Here is a 13494-nt window from a genome sequence, read left to right as displayed (position 1 = left end):
ATTCTGGGCTTTGGGGGACCTCCTTGTAGTATGTTTATCAAACAAAGACCTAAATTGAATAAAAAGCTGAGAACCAATACTGGGGAATCTGTCTTAATGTGTCTACCTGTTTGTTATTCTTTGAACCACTACTTGCTGAACATTCATATGGCAAGCACTAAAGTCGTGAATGAACATGACACACTCCATGCAAGAAGGTGTGTGTGTCCAGTTTCTCCCTCAATCTCAGCCTGTCCAGTTACTTGGCATTAATCAAGTCTCCTCATTGTTTTTTCCTATGCGGTCTCATCTTTGCTCAGACAGTTGTTTCTCTAAGAGTGCGCCCCAGGCCTGAACTCCCCTGAGCAGTACTATAAATAGAGACAGAATTTAGTTTAAGCATGTAAATGTGACTAAAGGGAAATTTCAGACTGATTTATAAAATTCTAGTTGCATGCTTTTTACAAGTGACATGCCTAAAAACAAAATTACAGCAGGATTTGCCCTCCAAATCACCTATACCCATGTGTATGTTTCCATTATGAATGTGTTCTGCTGCAATAAACAGAAAACTCATTAAACAAATAAGGGTTATTGTGTTTTTCCCCTTTGCTTCTGATGGTAAGGAGTTCCTGGGATTATTTTTAGCTGCTTGGAGATGTCCCTTATGATCCAGGCTCTAACTTTCCACTCTGGCAGCCTAGTCTGTTGCCTGAGATCCTTGTCCTTGGTTCCTCATACTAACCATATGGCTGCTGCAGCTTGGGACATTGTTTCTGCATTGAGAGTTGGAAATGGGGAGAAAGAACAGTTCCAGACATATCTGCTGCTTCTTATCAGAAATCCAAAAGCTGCTTTGGCTGGTGTGGCTCAGTGGATTGAGCACCAGCCTATGAACCAAAAGGTTGCTGGTTTTATTACAGAAACAGGAGAGTCCAAAAATCCCCGGAGTTTGTGGCTGGGGGATGGGGAGAAGGAAGCAGCTTTCAGAATGCCTCCACATGCCTGAGGCTGATGGCCGGTGTCTTTCATTATGTAAATTGCTTTAATGCATCCAAAGCCTCAGGTGGATGGGAGGAGTCTTGAACCAGGTGATGGTATGGAAAGCACACAGAGCCTGCGTGGGGTTCTGTGAATGGTCAGAACTACTGGCAATACCCACTGCGTCAGAGGACGCAGTCAGGGATATATAGGCAGCTGCGAACACTTTAGGGGGGCCACGCTCGGGGGCACGCTTGGGGGGCTGTCTCCCTCGCTGGTGAGTGTTCGCAGAGGTGCTCTGGAGAAGGAGAGGAGATCCACGCTGTTTACAGAAAGAAGACAGTTCGCAAGGAGGCTGAGAATCCAGGTGGTCCTGCATTGAGAGCTGGAAGACACCACAGCACAGAAAGGACCTCGCCAATCAGATTGAGTGATTGGCAGCTAGCTGCTGGTAAAGCTGAACTGTGCCTAGGAAGTAGGGAAACGGTGTTTCTGACCCCCCCCCAAAAAAAAAACTGGTTAGGTTTGGTAGAGGGGAGGCAAGGATATGTGTAAAGGTTAAATAAACAATTTTTCTTTTCACTCAAATATAATGTTCAGAGTTGTAATTTTGGCGGCGGGCAATCGGACCCCTAACTAAAGAGTCCGTGGGTTTGTTTTCAATTGGAGCAGCCCAGGGGCTCTGTAACAGTTTGATTCCCAGTCAGGGAACATGTTTGGGTTATGGACCAGGTCCCCAGTAGGGGGAGTGCGAGAGGCAACCAATCGATGTTTCTCTCACACATCAATGTTTCCCTCTCTTTCCCTTCCTTCCTCTCTTTCTGAAAATAAATACATAAAATCTGATCTGTCAAAATGAGGCAGACAACTATAGAAATCCCGGTGGCGCAGCTCACCAGGCAACAGATGAAGAATCTGACAGATGAACAAATAAGAAACCTGTCAGAGGCTCAGTACAGGGCCATTGTTATCAGGTGGCTTACAGAATTAACAAAAGATCTGGAAAAAGATGAGAAAGAATCGAAAAACACTCATACTGAAAGGAACAAAACCACATATGAGACAGATGGTGAGGGAATAAAATCCAGAGTTCAAATCAACAAACCAGAACACAAAGAAGGAACAAACAGTCAACCAGTGCAGAGAGAAAAAACGGGAAGCAAGGAAAATGATGAGAGGATCAGAAACCTCTGGGACAGCTATAAAAGGCCCAACATAAGAATCATTGGTTTGCCAGAGGGCAAAGAAGATGAACTAGAAATTGAAAAATTAAGTGAAAATATAATAAAGCAGGACTTCCCAAACTTGGGGAAGGAAATAGACTTACAGGTCCAGGAAGCACAGAGAATTCCAAAAAAATCTGGACCCAGGGAGAACCACTCCAAGACACATTATAATCAAAATGTCAAAAGTTAAAGAGAGAATCTTAAAAGCAGCAAGAGAGAAGAAAAGAATCATGTACAAAGGGGTCCCAATTAGACTATCAGCTGACTTCTCAAGGGAGACCCTGCAGGCAAGAAGGGACTGGCAAGAAATATTCAAAGTAATGAAAATCCAAAACCTATAACCACGAATACTCTATCCAGTGAAAGTGTCATTCAGAATAGAAGGGCAGAGAAAGTGTTTCCAGGACAAAATAAAACTGAAAGAGTTCATTATATTCAAACCACTGGACTGGTTTAGAAAAAGGAGGATCAAAACTATGAACATTAAAATGAAAACTGCATCACAAGAAACAACAACAGAAGCTAGGGAATTGAAACAAAGGCAAACTAAACAGGCAATGAGAGTGGAAAAAGAACTATAGGTATGGGGAGCATATTGGGGGGAGGTCAGCAGGGAGGGGCAAGGGGGAGAGGGAGGAAGATGATAAAGGAATTAAGGAGCATGGTAGGAGGGAATGGAATAGACAGAGAGAGGTTGAGAAGAACTATATGCACAACTAATGGACATGGTCTAAAAGGGGAGGACAACTGGAGGGAGGGGGGCCACCGGGTGGAGGGGAGAAGAGGGAAGGGAAATTGGGACAAATGTAACATTATAATCAATAAAACACATTAAAATAAATAAATAAATAAATAAATTGGAAAATAAATAAATAAATACATAAAATCTTTGAAAAACAAAAAACCCAAAAGCTTTCCCAGAAACACTCTTAGCAGATTTCCACTTAGGTATCACAGGCCAGAAGTAGGTCCATGACCACTCCTACTACAAGAAAAACTGGGAAGAGTGGGAAGAGGCTTGTCCTGGTTGGCTTTAACTAATTCTTCACAGCCTAGATCCAAACTAGACTCACCTGGGAAACTTTTTAAAAACACCTGTGTCTGGATCCCACAACCAGAGGTTTTGATGTAACTGTTCTGGTTTGGTGTTCTTTAAAAGTTCCCTGTGGGTGGGGGAGAGAAATTAGGGGAAAAGGGGACAACTGTAATTGAAAAACCAAAATAAAAAAATAAAAATAAAAAATAAAAAAGTACCCTGGATGGCCCTGGCTAGTGTGGCTCAGTGGATTGAGCACTGGCCTGTGAACCAAAGGGTTGCCGGTTTGATTGCCAGTCAGGGCACATGCCTGGGTTGCGGGCCAGGTCCCCAGTTGGGGGTGCACAAGAGGCAACAACACACGGATGTTTCTCCCTCTCTGTCTCCCTCTATTCCCCTCTCTCTAAAAGTAAATAACTAAATAAATAAAATATATTTTTTTTAAAGTTCCCTGGATGACTCTGAAAGAGGATCAGAGTTGAGAACCAGCAGTTTACACTAATCACGATCCTTCACCTGGGAGTGGGCAGTTGTACCAGTTAGGATTAATGAGTGACAATGCAGAGCATAACTACAGCCCAAACAAGAGAGGGCTTTATTTCTCATTCACATAAAAGATCAGTAATAGTTGGTTCAAGGCTGGATTGGCCCTCCATACAGTCAGAGGCTCAGACTCCATTATCTTGTTTATCCATCTTGCAAGGCTTCCATTCCCAAGTTCATTCAAGACCCAAGGCAGTTATTCCACCTCCAACCATCATGCATGTATTTCAACCAGCAAAAAGGACAGGCAAGAAGAAGAGCAGAGTCCCCCAGCCCTTTAATGGCACTCCCTAGAAGTCGCACACACTCTTTCTGCTGGCACCCCATGTGATACAGAAATGTGTCAACCTTTTTCTTCAAAGCTCTAGCTTTTGCCCCAGAAGGCCTCCTTGCCCTTAAGATAATAAGCATATTCTCCAATACTTTTTTTAATGCTGTTACAGTTTTGTGTATTTATATGGTTTAGACTATTAATTTATCTGAAATGTAGTTTTGTAAAAAGTGAAAGATAAATACCTAACTTTATTTTTTTCAAAAGGTTAGCTAATTGCCTCACTATCATTTGTTATATTTCCTCCAGATAAGAATTTCTACCTTTATCAAATACTAAATTCCTACATATATATTAAGTCAAACCATGTGAAACTATTAATAATTAGTAATTACCTCACTCGGCTTTATTTTCTCAATTATATCAGTCACTTGTTTATTTGTTTGTTGTTTATTATCTGTATTCCTCAGTTGAATGTAAGTGCAATGAAGGCTGGGATTTTTTCATTTTTGTCAACCACTGTCTCCTATATACTCATATATCAGTTAATTGAATGAATGAAATTTATCCTTGAATCTGCTAATATATATTGATACACTTTTCAATGTTGAGTTATCCTTATATGTTTGTTAGAAAAGCCATCTTGTTTGTGATGCGATTATTATTATTATTATTATTATTATTATTATTATTATTATTACTGTTCTTGAGAAAGTTTATTTTAAAAATCACAGAGGTAGAAGAAGTGAGCGGTAGAAGAAATGGGCTCAGGAAACAAGTTACAGAGGCAAAAAGAAGGGTCCGTGGAGCTTAACAGAAAGGAAGGTAAAATAACTGGCCTGAGGAAAGAGGAGGGGGAGGAGAAAGGCACTGGAGTGCTGCTAGGAGGGAGAACAGCCTATTCTTTAAGTATACTACTCTTTTGATCAGCTAACACCTGTTTAAGTAATTTGCATCTGTGATCTTAAAAGAGTTTGGATTTCTCTTTTCTTTGTTTCTTCTGCCATCATCCAGTTTGGGCATCAGGACTGAGACACAGGACTTTTAAGAAAGAGAGAGGCGTGACCCGGAAGTGGACATGGGGTAGGAATTATTAGGAGAGACAATTGGACATGGGCCCTGAGTGACCCTGCACATTCTTGCTGGGTATTCCAAGGATACAACGTCCCAACTGCTTCTTTGCCTATGACATTTCTCAGACTTGTATTTGTGGTGAGCAACCTTGAGAGATGATGTAATATCTCCCTCTAACACTAAAAGCGAGCTTACTCATTTCTTGCTAATATAAAGGGGGGATCCCCAAACTCCATGTTGCTCAGATGCAACACAAACCCACTGCATGCACAGCATCTACTGGGCCTGCCATGTTGCCCCTGTGGGACTTGGGGGAAAGGAAGCCAAGTAAACATTATGTTGTGTTGCTTGCTGTACCATATATAATAAAGTCCTTTGTCTCCGACCCAAGAATCTCCCCTTGGCCAGCATCCATGAAATAGTAAGAGACTATTGATTCACTTATCAGCAGGGTTAACTCAGATGCCAGACCCTGACAGTTTGGCAATGAGGATGTGATGCTGACAGAGACGTTGCTTTCTGGAACAGTGAGGACAAGGACCCTGTGGACCAGATCAGGGTATATGAAAAGACCCTTGGCATATGTTCGTAAATCTTCCAAATGGTGGGCGGCAGGCCAAGGGTGGCTAGAGTGAGGATCTCACACTGTCCTATCTGTTAATGAGGCCAAGCAGTGAGAAGCAAGATGTAAACAAGCCACCTAAATGGTGCTTTGCTCCTGCTCCCTCCTCCCTGTCTGCGGTAGAAGGGATACTATGACAACAGAGCAGCAAGCCCCACAGCCCCACCCAAAAGGCAATATGGATGTGGCTGCTGAATCAGAGTCTTAAAGGCTAAAATAAAATGGTATTAGCCAGGGTGTTTAAAATAGAGCTTTAGGTGAACCAAAAACATTGCCTGTGTATTTGGTTGATTCAAACCCAAAGTGAACAAGTCTTGCTTATTTGCACAGACCTGTGCTCTCCCCCTGTGCTCCCTCACCTCTCTCCCCACACTGTCCCACCCTCAGCTGCTTTAAAGGAAAAGTGGAGTATGCTGGGACCTTTTATAGAGGCGGAGGCCTCAAATGTTTGTAGCTCTGTGCAGGAACCCATGTGGCCATCTTGCCCAGCCCTATTCCAGCCCTGTTGTTGGATGCAGGCATGGGTGGCTGAAGGCACCAAGGAGGAGGTGGGAGCCAGGGTAGAGGAGGATGGTCTTGAGCTGGGGTGCGGTCTGTACTGAAGCTGGAGGCACAGGGAGAGAATACCGACCCTGAAGCCAGAGGCCAAGAGAAAATAAAAGCCCCGCCCCTGTGGGCTAGCCTCCCCCACCATTGAGCACTCCTGGCTCTACCTTCCGGAATAGGACGATCTTTAGCTGTTGCCATAGCTCCTGATCCGTACACACTGAACTCCTTGCTTTGTTTTCCCACAAGGTAAATAAATAAATAAAAATAAAAAATCACCCAATTTCAACTGATGGGCTCTGAGCAAAGTTTTCAGTGAGAAAGGGAAATTACAGTGGCCTGTAAGTGGGTCCTTAAGGCCAATTCAATATACTGCATTGTCATTGGGGCTGCCACTGCTGAAGGTATAACGGGTGTTGATGTTTGTCCAGGCTTGTACTGTAAGCGTCCATAAGCGTCAGAGGGGATTCGCCTATTCCGAGACTGCTGCGTATACAGAGGTGATTCCTGAAAACCTCTGGGATTGTTCGGAAGAAACCATATAGGCTTCAAAGAGAAGAAACATAATCAGGAGAAATAAACTCAATGACTCCAATTACTGAGGCCATTTTCAGCACAACAGCGCCACCTGCCGGAAATTGTCCCTTTTTAAAAAGGAACGAAACTACTGACCCATACAGGTCCTGTGACTTTCCAACCTGACTTCCCCATTTGGGGATGATAGAAATCAACTTGGATTTGGTGATTATCAAGGGAAGGGCACAAAAGGCTTACTAGTCCAATGGAAATTCTGTATTCAGGAACACGGCGGGCTTAGCCCTAACATTATCTGGGTTTCACAAGAAAGAGTGGAAGCAATTTCTTTAGAGAAAATTTCACTCCTCACTTTATCACTTAGGCAAAGCTGCTAGCTCAGTGAAGTCCTCATTCACAAAGGTCCCCTAAGTGCTGCCTCGTTCACTGGTGGTTCGACTATGCTGACACCCAATGGGGTCCACGTTCAACTTCAGCACAGCTGTGCAGAATTGAAAAAGCAGGCATGGTCATTCTGCTCAATGGGCAGAACTCAAGGCAGTGCTAATAGTCCTGGCCAGCACCTCCCCCAATGAAGCCTCGTACATTTTTACTGCCTTTGTGCTCTTGCCAATGGCCTAGCTGTCTTGTTTGCAAGATTGGAAGATTAAAGACATTCTTCTTTGGAGCTACAAACTGCAGAAACAAATTCAGCTGCTAATCAGACAGCCTGGATCATTGGTGGAGATGCTGATGGTAGGGGGATCTAATAGGACCAGCTGGAATCAAGCTGCTGGTCCAGCCTGCACTGCCCATACAACCGCTACCACTGCCGGGGTCACTGCACCAACCATGGTCACACATCCACCATCAGACACTGGGCACAAAGTAAAGAACTGTATGTTTCTGATGTAGAACCACTGCTACATGCCAGACTTGTGGCACTTCCCAAAAATCTTACAGTGGCCCTGGCCGGTGTGGCTCAGTGGGTTGAGTGCCAGCCTGTGAACCCAAAGGTTGCTGGGTGAATTCCCAGTCAGGGCACATGCCTGGGTTTTGGGCCAGGTCCTCAGTTAAGGGTGTGCAAGAGGCAACCAATCAATGTATCTCTCACACATCGATGTTTCTCTCCCTCTCTTTCTCCCTTACTTCTTTTCTATATAAAATCTTAAAATATATATCTTATAGTAAAGGGGCCTCATTGCACAGGAGTGGCTACCACATGCTTCTGGATAACTGACTACTTGAGACCTTTGACCCCTTCTCTGGACCATCATTGGTGCCTCACTGCTGGGAGCACATTTTCAAACTACAGTGTTGCTGTTCTAGTCTGATCAGGAGACTCTGGCCGTACCATTGTTGCCCTTGTAACTAAGCCATATCTAGTTTTTGGCTTTTCAGACCATCTACAGTCTGACAATGGTGTGACCTTTGTTGCAAAAGCCACCCAACAACAAGCCAGCAGTCAGGATATTTGATGGCCATTCCATGCTCCCTTCCATCTGCAGGCATCCCCTATGAGGTCCAGAATGGCTTCTTCAAAAGTAAACTCAAACAGCTTCTGACCGTCTCCCCTGTCTCCTTTTGATCCACATACCTCTGTGAGACATTGTGGTCAACTAAATGCAGCTATTCTCAGACAAGAATAATTTCCTCTCATTCATTTGCTGAGTAATTATCAGGACAAACGGAGTGGAAGGTGATATAGACCTACTTTGAAAATTTTTGAATTTTGACTCTTTCTGGCCATGTTGCCCCCTCCCCAGCAACAACCACAGGCCAGCCCAGTTGGTACACCCTCCAGGTGTCAGCCTGGTGAAAAGAGGCCTAGGGGTTTAAATGTAATTCTAATTTACCACCTAGATTCTCCTGATGGATTTACATGATTTATAAAAGTGATGACAACTTGGTTAAGTACACTGCTTGCCAAGTTCGCCTGCACTCGTCCACACAGGCCAAGGTGGGAGATATAATGGGTCTCTGTAAATTTTGTCAATTTTGTCTCACTCATACCTGGCCCTTCCAGATGAAAAGACAGGGTACAGGTAGCGAACAACCAGCAAAAAAGATGAAGTTATAGCTACTGGAAAGGGACACACTGCTTTTGTGTCTGTGGAGGCCTGGTGAGAAGACATCTTACATGCCAGCAGGTGCAGGGAGAGGGGGTGGTTAATGTCCTCTTTGTCCCCTAGATCCAGCATTGCAGCTGAGCTGCAGCTGGCTACCTGACCCCTCTGGGTTTGTCATCCAGTCCTCATGCCATAGAAATAGATAGACTCATGTGGGCATGGCCATTTCTAAACTGTTCTTGCCCTTTGCCATCAATGACAGCTCCTGAATATGGTCCCTCCCCCAATCCCATATTGTACGAACACATTGTCCTTCACAACCTTGTTTCCATCTGACTGGTACAAATGCACATACAGTACTTATCCTGTCACCAAATGGCCTTAGTTCATATATGGCAACCAAGGCTGCAACTATTTGGAAACACTTCCCATGTAGCTTAAACAACCCAGTGTAATGATGATGCAAGTCAGATTTAACACTAATTCTTGAACTTACATGTGTATGTTTGTATGTGACCCTTCAGAGTGTATTTTTATACATGGGCCATGGAATGTCTCACCATTAAGGTTGGAAATTGCTTTTTGGCCAAGCTATTTTCTCCTATAATTATTGGCAATGACATAAAAAATCAGCAGATTAATCTCAAACTCACTTGTTAGCATTATAATAGGCAATAACCTAGCCTTAGACTCTATCCTGGTTGTCTGAAATAAGATGTACTGAACCTCTTAAGACTTACTCACAGGTGACTGAGTGTGGGACCCTGAGTGGCATGGCTGGAACCAACACTTCAGGTTGGCCTCATTTTGCTGCTTGAAGTTCTATTGATAGTAGCCTTAATTAAATTCTGTATGAGACAGATTGGACAGATTTGGCCCCAGCCTCTGCTGATCGGATTAATCAGAGTGGCAGGCAGAGTGGCATCCTCATGTGAATATTCACATTCAGCCAACAGTGTATAGGCCATTTGTTGAGAGAGGTAAGCTGCCATAGGCTCTGTGCATCACCGCTCATTTTTACTGGGCATGCCAAGAATATAAGGCCCTGGCCACTCTGCCTGGATTATTTCTTTTTTTTATAATTCTTTTTATTTTTCAATTACAGTTGACATACACTATTATATTAGTTTCCAGTGTACAATGTAGTAATTAGATATTTATACAACTTATAAAGTTATCACCCTAGTATGTCTAGTACCCACCTGGCACCACACATAGTTATTACAATATTACTGACTACATATGTTCCCTGTGCTGCACTTTATATCCCCATGACTGTTCTTATAACTGTCAGTTTGTACTTCTTTATCCCTTCATCTTTTTCACCCAGCCTCCTAATCTGCCTCCCACCTGGCAACCGCCCAAATGTTCTCTATATCTGTGAGATGATTTCTGTCTTGTTTGTTGCATGAACTATTTCTCAGGGTTGTGTTTGCAGCAAGTAGCCTTGAGGAATGAAGTAACCTCCCCCACCTCTCTGCTATTGCCTTCTATAAAAGATGTGGGTTTCCCATGCTCATGTTCCTCGATGCAACACAAACCCACTGCATGCACAGCACCCACGGGCTCCTCCATGTTGCCCCTGTGGGACTCGGGGGAAGAACTGACACAAACATGATGCTTTCACTACTTGCTGCACTGTAATAAACTTCTCTGTTTCTGATGCAGGGATTTCATGTCTGTGCCAGCATCCATGAAATAGTAACAGGTTAACTTATTAGCTTGAAAGTAGAGCAAGATCAAACTCCAAATATTTACATGTAGGGAGGTGAGAGAGAATAAACAGTAACTGCTAGAAAGGGCATTACCTTAGGAGAAAGTGTGTCCTTGGGTGTTGTGTTAGTCTGCTCAGGCTGCCATAGCAAAATAGCACAGACTGGGTGGCTTAAACAATAAAAAATTATTTTGTAACAGTGCTGACGGCTGGGAAGCTCAAGATCAAGGTGTCAGCTGATTCAGTTCCTGGTGATGGTGAGAACTCACTTCCCAGCTTGCAGTTGGCCACCTTCTCACTGTGTCCTCACATGGTGGAAAGAGAGCTCTGGTCTATCTTCCTCTTCTTATAAGAGCACCAGCCCTATCAGATTAGCACTCCACTCTTATGATCTCATTTAACCTTTATCACCTCTTCATGGGCCTTAGCTCCAAACACAGTCACAATGGAGGTAAGGGATTCAACATATAAATTTCAGGGGGACATAAAAATTCAGCCCATAGCAGGTATCATTCAGGTTTCAGTTAAGGCCGGAGGTGAGCAGAACCCTTAAAAGAAATGCTGGGAATGTGAGGATGCTGGCTAACAATGGAGAACGGTTTCTGAAGGTGTGACAGATGTTTTGGGAAGTGAAGCAGTGGTGGAGGACGAGTCGGGGCCAAGGAGCAACAAAGCATTATGGGACTGAGTATGTGGCCGGGGGGCCAACTATGGGATCCACAGCTTCATAAGTGAGTGAAAAAAATAGAAATGAGAAACACACAAAAAAAAAATATTTTACTAAGTTAAAGTTATTAAAAGTATGCACTAGGGTCCTGACCAGTGTGGTTCAGTTGGTTGGGCTCTGCCCTCCAAGGCAAAAGGTCACCGGTTCAATTCCCAGTCAGGGCCCAGGCCTGGGTTGCAGCATGTCCTGGTTGGATCTCCTGTGTAAGGCAGCCAATCAATGTTTCTCTCACACATCGATCTCTTTCTCCCTCCCTTCCTTTCTCTCTAAAAATAAATAAAATCTTTTTTTTTTAAATAAAGTACGCACTAGGAATACTACACAAATGAAAATAAATGAACTACTCTTATGCATGACATGGGTAAATGTCACAGATATAATGACACAAAAAACTGTATAATACATGATACCATTTATATGAACTGCAAGAATGGGAAAGTCAGTTTACAGTGCTAGATGTCAGGAAAAGGGTCACCTCTGAGGGACATGTGTGTACTGGGAGGAGGTACCAGAGACTGGATGTTGGAAACAGCTTGTATCTTAATCTGGGCAGTGGTTATATGGGTATATACATGTATAAAATTTATTGAGGTATTCATGTGCAATTTACTGTATTATGCCATAATTTAAAAATCAAATAACTTTTTTTGAAAAACTAAAAAGCAATAAAAGTTGTGCATTGGGTCTAATTGACCATCCACATACATTTCATGCACATGAAATGATCTTGCCAGTTAAAAGACATGTCTACATACAGCCTGGCACAGAGTATGAGGCCCCTTTGTCTATCACTGTTTTTCAAATAAGGGGAGACTTCTGTCATTGGGACCACACTGAGATGTGCTAGAGTCAGGTGGCATGGGCTCTAGAAAACCTATTGTGCACATCTTTTCCCAATATGCTCAGTAACAGCACACTGGTGGTCTGAAATCAGCCACAGTGAGAACATGTACATCATGAAAACTGGCAAATGCTACAAATCAGGTTTATTTTTTTGAGAGGCAATTGTTAAACACTCACCATCACACCACTGGACCCTTAGTATCTCAAGCTTATGCAGGAAGTAACTGAAGCTGAGGATAATTAGATGATAATATTTAATTACACTGAATATTATAATGATCAGACAATAATATTGCCCACTTAAGTCTCCAGACCCCAAATTCTTTTCACCATGAGCTGCATTCCAAGGACCTGGCTCCAACTGGCCATGCGGCCATTGAAGGTTAAGAGGGAGAGACCTTGACATTCTTTACCTCAGGAGTAGACCTGAGTGACAGGGCAGAGCAGGACTAAGTGACAGATAGCAGGAGTGCTGAGTCCATCTATTTGGGACACCCTGTGGGACCCCACATACCCAGTCAGTCATGAGTTCCCAACCTCCACCTCTTAGACAAGTACTAATTCCACAAATATTTGTGTGCTAGGCACTGTTCTGAATGCTATGGATACATAGAGAAGAAACAGAAATCCCCACCTATAAGAGCTGCAGGCCAGTAAGTGATAACTTTTTTTCTATTAAGAGATATCTCTCTGTTCCCCAACCTGACTTAATTTAGGTCTTTATTGTCTCCTACTTAAACTGTTCCTACCCAACTCCAGGTCCTACTGGAAGATCTAGGTTTGGGGGGTCCTGACGCTTATTCAATGGGAGTTGAATTTTTAAGAAGAAAAACAAATTATGAATACATTATAAAAATATTAAAACATTATGAATACACAATTATATATATCCATGAGGACACATTGTAGGGAGCTCTTGAGAAGCATTGGAAGGGAATGGATGAGAGTTCCTGAAGCTTACGCTTCCTGGAGAATTGGCCTCTTCCAGGTGCTCTCCCCACTTTACCCAGGACAAAGTGAACAACAGCCCCCTCCCACCTACCCTTTTCACTCCCCTCACCCCATCCCCTCCCCTGCTTTAGTTCAGAGATAATGGCTTCCTTTGCTATTGATCCCACAGCACTCAGAAAAAGTTGGCCTTGCCCCACAAGTAAAAAATATACACTTATAATTTGATTTCAGGTTTTCTGCCACTGCCTGTGGGTAGCTAAGGGGCAGCCCTTCAGGATAGTGTTGGGTGCTGTTACAGGTTTAGGTTAGAAACCTGCAGGTCCAGGACCCTCTCTTAACGCTGGAAGAGGAACAAAGGGGCCAGCCTAGTGAAGATCTTGTTGCACCAGGAAAAATGGT

This window comes from Furipterus horrens, unplaced genomic scaffold, assembly GCF_987537825.1.
Source record: "Furipterus horrens unplaced genomic scaffold, mFurHor1.1.pri manual_scaffold_8, whole genome shotgun sequence".
NCBI lineage: Eukaryota > Metazoa > Chordata > Mammalia > Chiroptera > Furipteridae > Furipterus > Furipterus horrens.
This window is presented reverse-complemented; position numbering follows the sequence as displayed.